The following is a 13,458-nucleotide window of genomic DNA, read 5'->3' as shown; positions in this document are numbered from 1 at the left end:
TTATTCTGTAGTTCCATAGAGCACACATTAAACCTCTTTGCACTGTCTGTTGTATTTTAGGCATTTTCAAATAACTGAGTCAAAGTCTACTTAGTCAATAAAATAGCTTAATATTTTAATAGCCCAAATTATCAGTTCTGTTCTAATGTCTAAAATTATGATACAGGCAGGATTTGGCCAAGTGTTTAAGATACTTCCAACCATATCAGAGTACTAAGTTTTGATGACAGCTCTTACTCCTGATTCCAGCTTCCTGTTAATGCAGACCTTGGGAGGCAGCAGGTAGTGGCTCAAATAATTGGGTTCCTGCCACCCATATAAGGAAACCTGGATTGTGTTCTTGGCTCCATGCTTTGGCTCCAGCTCAGCAAGCCATTGTAGGCATTTGGGACATGAACTAGAAGCTTGCTCTCTCTCCCCCTTTTACTACTCCGACTTCCCTTGTGTTTTTCTGTCTCTCAAATTAATTAATTTTTAAAATGTAACTTACATGATTGAGCTTGAATACAATTTAAAGAAATCTTTAGAAATCTTCCCCTTGTTGGGGGTTAAAAATGTGTTGTTGATTACTGAAAATACAAACAAATCTGATAGCTGTCATGTGTTGTGCCTCATTTTATAACCTACGCTGGAAGAAATAGCAAGAAAAGTTTAGCTGCCACTAGGAAGTGAGCTAGGTTGCCTGAGGTGGAGGAGATTATCACTGTCTTATCCCACTTGTCTATTGCAAATTGAACTTCAACTTATACAGGCGTTCTTTGTTAAAATATATAGGGGTATATTTGATTAGTGACACGTATGAACTATTGAGTTTTAATTTTATGGTGTTTGAAATGTGTGGAATCTCTTAAATAGTTTTATTTTATTTGTGGATGACTGTCAGAATCTTAAGAATTTAAAGATTGAGATTATATTTTGAAATGTCTGAATGAAAGAAATCTGTTTCCTTTTTTTTTTTTTTTTAAATGTTTCCTGAAGGAAGATTTGAAAATGTTTCTGTGGCCAATTTTCTGCCAAGTAAAGCAGATGACAGAATTTTCTTGTTTAACCTGGGATGAAATTACTTTCAGATTTAAAATAAAAACCTTAGTCTGATTATTCAGTTATCCTTGCTTTCCTAATCATGTTCCTATTCTATATCCTTTCTGTCTTTCTAATATTTAGTTCTATGTCTCTGGTACAATCAATGTAGTTTACTCATTATTTAGTGCTTTTCACCTGATCATTTCACATGTATTTGTCTAGGGCCCACTGTATGCCAGACACTGCTGTAGATATGATAGAATGGTGAAAGACAATTAAGGTCCCTGTTTTCAAGGTGTTCATATTCCAGTTAGGAGGAAAACTGACAATAAATTCAGAACCAATACACAGAAATGTTGGGTTGTGATAAGTACTATGAAAGCAGTATTATAGGGAATGAGATAGAGACCAGGAGACAGGTAGAATTTCTTTCTGTGGAATGCTCAAGGAGAGTCAGAGGAGATGTTTGAGTTGAGGTCTGACTGAAAAAAGGAGCCAGCTATGCAAAATCTGGGATCTGAGCCTTCAAGGCAAAGGGAACAGTTAGGACAAAATAGAGTTTGGCAGTTCAAGGAATGGAAGCAAGACAAGTGTGGTTTAAGCAGAATAAGTCAGTGGGGAGGAGGGTAGAAAATGAGTTGAAGAGAAAGGTAGAGGCCAGAGTTTTTAGAGCTATAGTAAGGAGCCCACTATGACTGTAGAATTTTAAGCAGAGAAGGAATGGGAAGGAATATGATTAGATTTATCTTTTAACTGGATATTATTGGCAAGTAAGTAATGGACTATAAGGAACTAGGGTATCCTGTGTCCATTAACCTTGCATGTTTTTCTGATATTTAGTCATTGTCTCCACCTCTTACAAGGTGGGTACTTACATTTTTGTCTTATAAGGAGTCGTCTTTTCCCATCGTTGTTAGTATATAACCCTTGTACTCTAATTTGTATATTTAACTTTGTCCTTAACCCATTTGCAGAAATAGATCCATTTTCAAGTATTTTGACTTATCTTTAGTTTTGAAGGAGTGAGAATAATGAAAAATCTGTTCAAGAATAGGAACACATAATTTGGAGCTTAAAGATTAATTTTAAACATTTATACACTTTATTTAGTATAAAAATAATACAGTAAAGGCCGGCGCCGTGGCTTAACAGGCTAATACTCTGCCTTGCAGCGCCAGCACACCGGGTTCTAGTCCCAGTTGGGGCGCTGGATTCTATCTCGGTTGCCCCTCTTCCAGGCCAGCTCTCTGCTATGGCCCGGGAAGGCAGTGGAGGATGGCCCAAGTGCTTGGGCCCTGCACCTGCATGGGAGACCAGGATAAGCACCTGGCTCCTGGCTTCGGATCAGCAGCATGGTGCACCAGTCGCAGCAGCCATTGGAGGGTGAACCAACGGCAAAGGAAGACCTTTCTCTCTGTCTCTCTCTCTCTCTCTCACTATCCACTCTGCCTGTCAAAATAATAATAATAATAATAATGTAAAAGTAATTACTAAGAAAGTCACAGGCCCAGTGGTCAAACTGTTTGTGTCCCAGTTCCTAGCGAGTCACTTCATCATGGTGGGCTTCTATTTCTCATCTGTAAGATGAATACTAATAGGTTGTATTATTCTTATGATGATTAACACAGTTTGAAACATACTTAAAACATTAGATACCATTTAGAATGTTAAAATATTCAATGTTTTTAAAATCATGCTTTTAAAAAATTACTATTTGTATTTATAAAGCAGAGGGACAGAGAGGGAGACAGAGAGAGATATAGAGATTTCCCCATCTGTTGGTTTGCTCCCCAAATGCCCAAGCAGCTAAGACTAGGCCAGGCCAAACCAGGAGCCAGGAGCTTCATCCAGATCTCTCACATGTGTGACAAGAACCCAAGTTCTTGGGCTATCATTGCTGTCTTTTGAGTGCATAAATTGGAAGCTGGTTTGGGAGCACAGAGTAGCCAAGACTCCAGCTGGCGCTCTGAAATGGGATGCCAGCATCCCAAGTGACGACTAAATCTGCTGCATCACAGGGCCTGTCCAGAGTCGTGTCTTTTAATGACTAATAGTAATAATAATGATAATTTTCATTTGAATGGCTACTTTATGCCATATACTTTATTTGCTCATGTGTTTTTCACATACATCTCCATTTTACAAATGAATAAATTAAGCTGAGAGAGAGAAATGAATTGAAAGTAAAATGACTTACAAAGGTAATACAGCTAAGAAGCAGGCAGAGTCAATATTAATATTCAGTCTCTTAAATTCCAAATTTGTCTCATTTTATTAGTGAGAAAAATTTGAGTTTAAAGAAGTTAAACACCTCGCCCAGGGCTGGCATTGTGGCTCAAGTGAGCTAAGCTGCTGCCTGCAATGCTGGCATCCCATATCATAGTGCTGGTTCAAGTTCCAGCTGCTCTGCTTCTGATCCAGCTCCCTTCTAATGTAACTGGGAAAGCAGCAAAGGATTGTCCAAATATTTGGGCCCCTGCCAACCATGTGGGATGGAGTTCTAGGCTCTTAGCTTCAGTGTAAGGCAGTGAGCCCCTGCCTTTGCAGCCATTGGAAAGTGAACAAACATGTGAAAGGTCTCTTCACACCCTCCTCTCTCTGTCATTATCCCCTTCAAATAAATAAATAAATGTTAAAAACAACCTCACCTATGGCATCTGGATATATCAATTTATATTTTTTGTTGTTGTTCCAAGTAGTAGAAGATACAGCCAAATGGTATAAGAACTAAAGGGAAACTATAAGATCTAGAGGTTAGACAGGATTCAAGGCTGCTTACTGGAGGAGATGTGGAAGAACATACCGAGACACATTGTTGACCCCAGTTATCTTCCATATACTGTTTTTGTACCCTTCCCATGATTTTTTTTCACAGTATCATAAAGACCCTCAGCATATTTCCTTTATTAAAAAAAATTATCTAATCTTTATTTGGAAGAGAGAGGGGATGGAGGAGGGAAGAGAGAGAGAGAAAGAGAAAGAGATCTCTCATCTGCTGATTTGCTACCCAGAGGCCCACAACAGCCAGGGCCAGGCCAGCCTGAAGCTTGGAGTCAAGAACTCAATCCAGGTCTCCATTGTGGTGGCAGGAATCCAACTACTTGAGCCATTACTTTCTGCCTCCCAAGGTGCACATAAATAGGAAACTGGAATTGGGAGTGGAGCTGAGAGTGCATCCCAGGCACTCCAGTATGGAATATGGCATTCCAAGTGGCATCTTTACTGCATCAAGTGTCTGCCCCTCAGCATACTTGTTAAATATTGATAATTAAGAAATGTCAAGAATTCATTCATTCAACACGTAACTGAATTTACACTATTTACCTGTTGTATATGTTGTTTAATAAAAGTTAAATTTTTAGTATTTACATGTTTATTAAGGGTGCAAATTGATGCAACCATTTTTAATACAGTTTGACAAATTATATTAAAATCATAACTGTACACAGCTTAGCACAATAATTTTACTTTGTCTTACTAATAAATTTGAACAAGTTTGAAAGTGTGTATGTGGTATGTGTATGTAAATGTATTGTCTATACAGCAATAATGAAAACATATATATTAATGGTAAGAATCCATGTTTTCCTAAATAATACATGCATAGACACACACATATGCATTCATTTGTTGGACATTAGGAATGTAATAGATCTTTTTCAGAAGTAGAAGAGGGGTGCCATATGTTTTGTATTCTTCAATAATGTTTGTAATTTTACCTTTTATAAAATCTAAAATTTCATGAGATGATATGACAAAATGGATACTAACTGCCAGTTTCTAACTCTCTGACATTGTTTAAATATGCATAAAGTCTCTGTACTTCAGTTTCCTATTTCTCAAACAGTGATAGTAGTATTTACTTCATAGGACTAGGAAAATAATTTGATGGGTTAGTACATGTGAAGCACATAACATAAAGTATTAGCCACAGTTATTATTGTAGTTTTTAAAGAGATCTAGACAATTGAGTTTCTATTAGCTATGCCAAATAAGTGTTCTGAACTTTTGGAAAGTGACCTTCAAGTAAAAGTAACTTAGTTACAATAAGTTCTTCAACTTTCCTGAGGAGTAATCTTGAATTACTGACATCAAATGGGTTATTATCTAATCTATGGGGAAAAAAACTTGTTGGCTTGATTTTAAAAGTACTTGCTGCCAATAGATTGAAATGACCTTGTGGCAAACCAAGTTGGATAGTAGATAAGTCATAACAACTGATCTGATCATGCTGAGCCTAACTATCTTAGATGCTAGATGCCAAAATTCTGTTTTTGTCATGGATGAAATAGAAATGTTTACTTGTTCCAGGGACATCCTGGAAAAATCATTGTAAAGTTCTTTTGATATTAAAAAGTGCCATTGCATAGTAGTATTCTACATAGTTGATATATTTTAGTGTACTCATTGTATATTCTTTGTATAAGAATGATTATCCTACAATTTTTTGAAATGTACTGGAATTGAAGACGTCGCTATCACAATTTTATTAGGAAAAAAATGCAGGATTGATGTAAAAAGTAATATTATACATATGACCTAGCATATAATAAAGATTGACTAAATGTTACTTCTCAATTTTATGTTGAATCATGTGGACACAGAAAATTATTGAAAAGCTAATTTGAAGATATAAATGGACTATAGCAAATTTTAGTCTATAGTCTGATTTACTTCACTGTGCTTATAATACTGTAAGCATATGAGTAAATATCTTTTAATTTTAGGAAAACTTTGGAATTCAAAATGTATTATGGTTTATTATATCAGATTAAAAAATAGTAGACATATGTGATAGTCTAAGGTCCATCATTGCTAACTGTTAAGATGCTGCCTATTTTTGTAAAATTAATTGAGGAAATACATATGAAGATATTTAAGCTCTTTGGAATAATAGTTCTAATTAAACTATTAGGTCTGGACCTCATTTAGTTACTATTTCTAATTTAGTTTCTACCTAGTTTTAATTCAGGTTCTCTGGCTTATGGGTTACAAATTCGACTGTTGTAAACTCCAAAGATAATTCAGTGGTAGGAGTGGAGAAAGGGGATCTCTTTCTTTTGTTTTTGGCCCTGAAAAGATTATTTCTTCATCTTCCAAACCAAAAAATAGAAAATGTTAGGAGGTTATTTCTTAATTCAGAACAAATAATTTCAGACATCATGAGTTAGCATTGTTAAAGAAAACTAGAACAGGATAGTAGTTAAAGTGCTTTAAAAACTAGATTTTAGGCCGGCGCCATGGCTTAACAGGCTAATCCTCCGCCTTGCGGCACCAGCACACCGGGTTCTAGTCCCAGTTGGGGTGCCGGATTCTATCCCGGTTGCCCCTCTTCCAGGCCAGCTCTCTGCTATGGCCCGGGAAGGCAGTGGAGGATGGCCCAAGTGCTTGGGCCCTGCACCCGCAAGGGAGATCAGGATAAGCACCTGGCTCCTGGCTTTGGATCAGCGAGATGCGCCGGCCACAGCGGCCATTGGAGGGTGAACCAACGGCAAAAAGGAAGACCTTCCTCTCTGTCTCTCTCTCTCTCACTATCCACTCTGCCTGTCAAAAAAACAAAAAAAACAAAACAAAAAAAAACTAGATTTTATTCAGGAATTGTTGCAAAAGGGAGAAAGAGACCTCAGTATAGAATAGGGTTCATTTCCAATTCAGTAAAGAATGTTAAGGAGTATATATAGCCAGGGAGCAATGGGGGAAGGGGGAATCAGTGAATGGAAAATTATTAAGAGGAAGTATCACATGTAGGAGATTGCCAGGATCAGAAATCAAAGATGGAGGAATTGTCAATAAACTGAAGTAGCAAGATTCTTGTTTCAACTAGACTAGGTAGGCTTGAGGACAAGGCCCAAGGATGAGGTGTAGTTGAAAAGGGGACTTAGAGGAGCTGACTAAAGTTTGTCAAGAAAAGAGTTTACCTCTCCATCCATATTTGAGCACTTAAATGGCAACATGAATTATCAAATAAAAATTATTTTCTGATGATTATGCACATTGGATTGACAACATAATTAAATCTGTTCTTTTGAAATTGTATGGAAAGCTATCCTAAGTGTTTATATATGAGAAATAATTTTATTTTCTATTTATTTTCATGTTTGAATGAATGTCACACATAGCAGAAAGTGTTATTACGGTACAATAGTGTTTACTTACACCAGGATGGTATATAGCAGCTCTAATATTTCTGCATGTATTCCATTGAAATATAGTGACCCTGTCTTCCTAACTCTGTTCGACCACTCATAGAGAAAGTTTGCAGAAATACCAAAATGACTCCAATGGGAAAAAAGCCAAAATAAGTTGTTTATGTTTTTCTAATGATACAGTTTTATTTCTTTTGGGTTAACTGAAACTAAGATTATGATAAAAAATTGCTTTGAGAGAATAGTATTTGTTCATGAAACAATAAGAAACAAAAAAAATCATATAAAATACCCGGTTGCCCCTCTTCCAGGCCAGCTCTCTGCTGTGGCCAGGGAGTGCAGTGGAGGATGGCCCAAGTGCTTGGGCCCTGCACCCGCATGGGAGACCAGGAGAAGCACCTGGCTCCTGCCATCGGATCAGCGCGGTGCGCTGGCCGCAGCGCGCCTACCGCGGCGGCCATTGGAGGGTGAACCAACGGCAAAAGGAAGACCTTTCTCTCTGTCTCTCTCTCACTGTCCACTCTGCCTGTCAAAAAAAAAAAATCATATAAAATGTTAAAATAAGACAGCTTTCACATGAAATATGAATGATGTCAATTTTCCTAATAAGGAAGTAAAGTATCTGAATGTATAGAAAGTATTTTCATTGATATATTATTTATAACAGGTACTCCTAAAATAACAAGACAAAACTTGTGAATAAAATAAAGTGCTAACAAAAATCACTATTTGCAATAATGTCAAAAATAAGTGAAGAAAATATCAGTTGGAGCAAAAAGTATTATTTGGTGTTTTATACATATATAATTCATGAAATAAGTATTGGTCTTTTATGCATGAAACAACATGGCATCAAAATCGATGAAGCAATGCAATAGAACTGAAAACATGTGCACTCATACCAACTTGTGTTCACATTTTTCATAGCAGCCTTATTCATAATAATGAAAAATGAAAACAATCCAAATGTTCATGAGCTGATAAATGGGTAAATAAAATGTATATCCATCTTAGTTGAAAATTAAATGATTCACCTGTTCATAATACAACGTGGATGAACCTTGAAAACATGGTTGGGGGTATTGTGGTACAGCAGGCTAAGCTGCTGCTTGGGACACCCACAGCCCATACAGGAGTGCTGGTTTGTGATCTGGCTCCTCTGCTTCCAATCCAGCTTCTTGCTATGGGGAGGCAGCAGATGATGGCTCAAGTGCTTGGGTCTCTGTCATGTACGTGGAGGAACCAAATGGAGTTCCAGGCTGCTGTCTTTGGCCTGGTCCTAGCCTGGATGTTTTAGGCATTTGGTGATGAGCCAACAGATGGAAAATCTCTGTCTCTCAGTTTCTCTTTCAAATAAAATAAAGTAAATAAAATTTAAAAAAAAAAAAAAGGAAACACTGTTCTCTCATGGCAGAAACTAGAAGGACAAGAGAGCTGAACACTAAATGAAGCCTCTTTGATAAGGGCTTTAATCCCTTAATCCTGGAGGGGAGAGGCTTTCATGTTGGAATCATTTCTGAGAACCATCACTTTGGGCCATTAAGTTTCATAACAAGGATCAAGTAATTTCTGCTTCTCCCTTGAAGCAGGCTGTTGCAAAACATGGCAGATTTTGGAGTCAGATGTTATTCCAACAAAATGCCTTCAGTTCTCTTTACTATCTTAAAAGCATAACTTTTCTCAGATGGGACTTTATTCTTCTGGACAATATAATTAGGGGATTTTCTACTTTTCATCATTGTATCCTCTCTTTTTATATGTATTTATTTGGACAACATCTGCCTTCATCAAATATTCTTGGTTTGACTGTATTTCTTTCTGTAGGTGCTTCCATATGTTCATGATTGTATAAATTACTTTTTATTTTTAACCTATACCTTAAAACCATTTTTTTTTTTTTGACAGAGTGGATAGTGAGAGAGAGAGACAGAGAGAAAGGTCTTCCTTTGCCGTTGGTTCACCCTCCAATGTCCGCTGCGGCCGGCACATCTCGCTGGTCCGAAGCCAGGAGCCAGGTGCTTATCCTGGTCTCCCATGCAGGTGCAGGGCCCAAGCACTTGGGCCATCCTCCACTGCCTTCCCGGGCCATAGCAGAGAGCTGGCCTGGAAGAGGGGCAACCGGGATAGAATCCAGCACCCCAACTGGGACTAGAACCCGGTGTGCTGGTGCCGCAAGGCGGAGGATTAGCCTGTTAAGCCACGGCGCCGGCCAAAACCATATTTGTTTTTAAAATTACTCAACCATGGCCAGCGCCGTGGCTCAATAGGCTTATCCTCCGCCTGCAGTGCTGGCACACCGGGTTCTAGTCCCAGTCGGGGCGTCAGATTCTGTCCCGGCTGCCGCTCTTCCAGCCCAGTTCTCTGTTGTGGCCCAGAAGTGCAGTGGAGGATGGCCCAAGTGCTTGGGCCCTGCACCCCGTGGGAGACCAGGAGAAGCACCTGGCTCTGGCTTCAGATCAGCACAGTGCACTGGCCTCAGCGCGCTGGCCGCAGCGGCCATTGGAGGGTGAACCAACGGTAAAGAAAGACCTTTCTCCCTGTCTCTCTCTCTCACTGTCCACTCTGCCTGTCAAAAAAATAATAATAATAAAATAAAATAAAATTACTCAACCACTGGCTCATAGCTCCTTTTCTATGCATTTTTTTTTAAAGATTTATGTATTTGTTTGAAAGAGTTACACCTAGAGGAGAGGCGGGGGTGGGGGGAGGGTCTTCCATCCAATGGTTCACTCCCCAGTTGGCCACAATGGCTGGAGCTGCAGTGATCAGGAGCCAGGAGCCTCTTCCAGGTCTCCCACGTGGGTGCAGGGCCACCTTGATGACTTGGGCCATCTTCTACTTCTCTCCCAGGCCAGAGAAGAGAGCTGATGGGAAGTGGAGCAGCCAGATTGCGAACTGGTCCCCACATGGGATGCCGGCGCTTCAAGCCAGGGCGTTAACCTCTGCACCACAGCGCCGGCCCCCCTTTTCTATGCATTTTTAAAGAGATGTGCCTGCTGAAAACCTTGCCTAGAATTGACTTTGTCTAGCATTCCTGTAAGTGCCATGGATGATGAAGGGTCAAAACAGGAGCACCTAGGACCTGAGGTGAAGGCAAGTTAGCAAAATGCAATCCTGAAATTTAAGGTGTATTAACAGTAGGTAATTGTTGAGTGTCACTGGAAGTGTTTGGAACCTGTAAATCTGTGGGAACCTAGGGGTGGGCAACAGGCAAAGTTCATGGACTAGGGTAAGTAGTCAGCACCAAGAAATATGTCTACGAAGGAGGACATATAAAAAGCAATGTTAGCTTTCAATGAATTTCTTGAATAATGTGATAGAACTAAGGCTCAGAACTCCAAGATCAAAAGAATCAGTAGGGCTGTACTGGTTAAGAGTACAGTTGGATAAAGAACCAGGTTAAAATTCGGTACTCATTCCTTTGTAAGCATTCTATCTGGGTTTCTGAGCTTCTCTTTCCTTACATATAAGTGAAGGTAATACCATGTTGGCTGAGAGGGGTAAAGTCGTGTGCAGAGAGTTTCTGTTCTTAGCAGTTACTGTGACAAACATTTAAGTCTGATTTGACAATGACTTATTTTTTGAATAACATTATCCTTATCACTGTTAAACTTCATAATATTTAGTGCTTTACCTGGATGTAATTTTCACTATTTAAAAAGGCCTATAAGATAGTAATCATTTGCTTGTAATATAGGTAAACTACCTTATTTTGCTTTGTTTGAAATTTTATTACTCTACTGTGATCAACTCATTTTCATTTGAAACTAATTACTAGTTATATATCATTGTTTTAATCCATTAATACAGTGATAGATAGTACTTTAAAAATATATCTATAAAATATCTAGTTGCTGTGTGATGGTTCCAGGAGTTGGATATCACTTTAGAACATGGAAAATACTATGTGGGTTATAAAGAAAATTCTTCAGGCCGGCGCCGTGGCTCAACAGGCTAATCCTCCGCCTTGTGACGCCGGCACACCGGGTTCTAGTCCCGGTCGGGGCGCTGGATTCTATCCCGGTTGCCCCTCTTCCAGGCCAGCTCTCTGCTGTGGCCCGGGAGTGCAGTGGAGGATGGCCCAAGTGCTTGGGCCCTGCACTCCATGGGAGACCAGGAGAAGCACCTGGCTCCTGCCATTGGATCAGCACGGTGTGCTGGCCGCAGCGGCCATTGGAGGATGAACCAACGGCAAAGGAAGACCTCTCTATCTCTCTCTCTCACTGTCCACTCTGCCTGTCAAAAAAATTTTTAAAAACGGGGGGGGGGGGGGGGGCAACATAAAACAAAAAAAACACATTATATTAAAAAAAAAAAAAAGAAAATTCTTCATTGTCATACTTCCTCTAATCTTCCCCAGAAAACTCAGCATGATTTTATGTCGTAGTTCTTAGGAAGTCTATTGTTATGCTTAATTTACACTGACCTCCTCTATTGGCTTATCTGCCCTCCTCCTGAGGAGTGTGAGCAGTTTAAAAATGTAAGGCCTAAATACTGTTGGCCATAGGAATACTTTTAGTCCCAAAGCATCACAAAAGGCAAATAAATATCCACAATTTATAAGTAGTCCTAAGTGCCTCTCCAAAGAGGAAGAAAATTATAAATTATAATAGTAAAGCTTAGCATAAAATGTAAATTCACATTCTAATAACAGAAGTTTTCTACTAAACCATACATTTTTCTTATTATACAAAATTATGCACTCAAATTGATGTATTCGGTGCCTACTAGTAATAAACACGTGGCATGACAAAGTACTTGCTTTCTAGTAAGGATTTCAAACACCAGAGGGCAGAGTGTTCCAAAGGTCATTTTCATTTCAGTTGACTTTTCTTTACTATAAAAACACGATCCCTACCATGTCAGTCATTCTTTGATGTTATTGGTTGGATTTCAGAAAAAAAGTTGACCATTTTGGAAGTGTCTATGTGATATTCATGATCTGTTTTGATAATTTTGCTTAGACAGCATAATGATCAGTGTTTGAAGTTATACCAGATTTGGTTGAACATCCATGTTTTCCCCATTTCTGGTTAAAGTCTATGTTTCTGATTTCTGAAAGTGATTACTTTAAAAAAAAGTGCTATATACATCTGTATCTTGTAGTGAATGCTATAAATCCATAGTAATGATGTAAAGGGAGAAAAATGAGATTCGATATGTGTATATCTTACAGCACATATGCCCTTTTGTGCTCTATTTATGATAAAAGCATTCTGGAAGAGCCACCTGCCAGCTGATGATCTTTTTCAAATGTTGTAATTATAATTTATAGGTAGCATCACAGTTTTGGAAAAATTTTATGTAGAGTTTAGGTAGTGGGTCAACATATAAAGTAAAACTGAATATAATAAAAATTATACTCAAAAATCTCTTAAATTCATGGCATTCATTAAACAGAAATACTGTTTCTCAGTATGTCCAGTCCTGCCAGTTCATCCTTCACAGTTGTAACTCTCCTACTCTTTTACTGATCATCAAATGATGAAGTAGTTGACTAACGTATATGTAATTTTAAAGAATATATTACTTTCTCTTCCCTGTCATTTTCTGTTGCAGATTGAAACCCTGTTCTGGAGCGGTAGCCATTCATAGGAAAGGCACAACCTCACATAGAAATCTGGTCAAAACTTGAATTGTTATTACAAGTTTCTTCTATGAGAATAGAGAATTCATAGATTTATCTCTCAATAAGTACTGTCCTGCCACTGTAGGGTTTAGCACTGATGATCCCTCTTTAGAGAAGGCTTATAAAGGGGGAAGACTAGGAAAAGAGTAAAAATTTAAAAAAAAAAAAAAGCCTTGAGTAAATTTTAGAATTATTTGCTTAAATTAATTGTAAGACAGGGGGCTGGCGCTGTGGCGTAGCTGGTGAGACCACCGCCCGCAGTGCTGGCATCCCATATGGGTGCCGGTTTGGGTCCCTGCTGCTCCACTTCCTATCAAGCTCTCTGCTGTGGCCTGGGAAAGCTGTGGAAGACAGCCCTTAGTCCCTAGGCCCCTGTGCCCATGTGGGAAACCCGGGGGAGGCTCCTGGCTCCTGGCTTTGGATCAGCGCAGCTGCAGCCATTGCAGCCATCTGGGAAGGATCTCTCTCTCTCTCTCTCTCTCTCTCTCTCTCTCTGCCTCTCCTTCTCTTTCTGTGTAGCTCTGACTTTCAGATGAATAAATGGATCTTTAAAAAAAAATTGTAACAGTTAAAAATTAGTAGCCAGAGGAATAACTTAGCTCATTAAGCCTCTCTTCTCTGTCTTTGCTTACCTTTAAATCCATTTTTTCAAACAAAACA

General features: G+C 38.9%; 1 protein-coding gene across 15 annotated transcripts in view; it reads left to right on the top strand.

The window, feature by feature from the left end:
- Positions 1-13,458, top strand: part of TANC2 (tetratricopeptide repeat, ankyrin repeat and coiled-coil containing 2) — a 449,007-nt gene that overhangs the window by 171,490 nt on the left and 264,059 nt on the right. The window lies entirely within an intron of this gene.

The sequence above is a fragment of the Lepus europaeus genome, chromosome 18, assembly GCF_033115175.1.
Source record: "Lepus europaeus isolate LE1 chromosome 18, mLepTim1.pri, whole genome shotgun sequence".
In the NCBI taxonomy this organism is placed as follows: domain Eukaryota; kingdom Metazoa; phylum Chordata; class Mammalia; order Lagomorpha; family Leporidae; genus Lepus; species Lepus europaeus.
This window is presented reverse-complemented; position numbering and strand designations above follow the sequence as displayed.